Source organism: Myodes glareolus, chromosome X, assembly GCF_982192425.1.
Source record: "Myodes glareolus chromosome X, mMyoGla1.1, whole genome shotgun sequence".
NCBI lineage: Eukaryota > Metazoa > Chordata > Mammalia > Rodentia > Cricetidae > Myodes > Myodes glareolus.
The window spans coordinates 79,882,205-79,884,099 of NC_142053.1; the positions used below are offsets into that span (position 1 = coordinate 79,882,205).

The 1,895-nt window shown below is 47.5% G+C and overlaps 1 pseudogene; it reads left to right on the plus strand.

The window, feature by feature from the left end:
• Positions 1-479: 479 nt before the first annotated feature.
• On the plus strand, positions 480-1,618 carry LOC125389395 (actin-related protein 2/3 complex subunit 1A pseudogene; annotated as a pseudogene).
• Positions 1,619-1,895: the final 277 nt, after the last annotated feature.

A 1,895-nucleotide genomic window follows, 5' to 3' on the forward strand; every position in this document is an offset into this window, starting at 1 on the left:
ACCCCAGGGTGTTGTCTAAAGCAGCCTGTGATCCGTCAGTTATTGGGGGACCCTTCCCAACAAGAGAAAAGTCATCTTTCCGAGTAATCTTAAGATTCTTCGGTTCCACCCCCACCTCCCGCCAAAGTTGCACCCTTCTCTGCGTTCCTATTCATTGTATAAATTCCTTTATGTAGGACCACCAAAGTTCTCATTTGACTCTGTCACTTTGTCGGGTGACTCTGGGAAGGTTGATTCTCGGTGTCTCGGTTTCTACAGCTGCAGTAAGAAGATTCTTCGTCTACTTGGCTTTTATTAGGTTCAAGAGTAGCTGCTCAAATAATAATGAAAATAAATAATAGCCATTACTAATGCGTCTTAGACATTCTACGAATACCTGCCTTCCTTGCCTTTTCTCTCTCTTTCCTCATACTTGAAGGCTAGGATTTGTTTGTTTCTGGCCTCATTCAAATACTCAACACTCTTGGGAACATGCTTTCTAACTTTTGAAAACACTTAAGAATCATGTCTCTGCATCCGTTTCTGCTAGAGCCAATCACCTGTCACGCTTGGAACAGGGATCGTACCCAGATTGCCCTTAGCCCCAATAATCATGAAGTGCACATCTACAAGAAAAATGGGAGCCAGTGCACGAAAGCTCATGAGCTGAAGGAACATAATGGACACATCACAGGTATTGACTGGGATCCTAAGAGCGACAGCATCGTCACTTGTGGGGTGGACCGAAACGCGTACGTCTAGAGGCATCTGGAAGCATACCCTGGTGATCCTGAGGATTAAAACCGCGCAGCCACTTTTGTGAAGTGGTCTCCACCTGAGAATAAGTTTGCTGTGGGGAGTGGGGCGCGGCTCATCTCTGTTTGTTACTTTGAGTCTGGAAATGACTCGTGGGTGAGCAAGCACATTAAGAAGCCACTTCGTTCCACAGTCCTCAGCTTGAACTGGCATCCCAACAACGTTTTTCTGGCTGAAGGCTCACGTGACTTCAAGTGCAGAGTGTTTTCTGCCTACATCAAAGAGGTGGATGAGAGAAGCCAGCCAGCACTCCCTGGGGCAGCAAGATGCCTTCTGGTCAGCTGATATCTGAATTTGGTGGCAGTGGCACCAGCGTGCATGGGTGCATGGTGTCAGCTTCTCTGCCAGTGGGAGCCGCCTGGCCTGGGTCAGCCATGACAGCGCTGTGTCCATTGCTGATGCCTCAAAAAGTGTGCAGGTTTCTACTCTGAAAACGGAGTTCCTGCCACTGCTGAGTGTGTTGTTCGTCTCAGAGAACAGCGTTGTGGCCGCTGGCCACGACTGCTGCCTGATGCTATTTAACTATGGTGACCGTGGCTGTTTGACCTTTGTGTCCAAACTAGACGTCCCAAAACAGAGCATCCAGTGCAACATGTCTGCCATGGAATGCTTCTGCAACATGGACAGGAGAACCACAATTGAGGACTGCAACACAGCCTTGGAGACACCGCACCAGAACAACATCACTCGGGTGTCTATTTATGAGGTGGACAAGCAAGACTATCGAAAATTTTGCACTACTGGCATCGATGGAGCCATGACAATTTGGGATTTCAAGACCCTGGAGTCTTGCTTCCAGGGCCTCTGGATAATGAGAAGCTGACCAAGCCTCTGCCATCCAGCATGAAGGACAGAAGGGACTGCGCACACTCTGCCGTTGGCATGTTGGTGAGGACCGCCGGTCCGTGGTAACACTGTCACATTATTAAGCAACTAGAGTGTGTTCGTGTGGATGTTGTGGGTGACGTGTGGGTTTTAAAGACAGCAGGGGTTTCTTTTTTGTTTTTTCTTATCTTTTCATTTTGTTTTGATTTTGCTATCTCATTCCATTTTTGACCAAAGTATCTCTTTAAGTAGTTTATTATGGAAGATTGTCACAC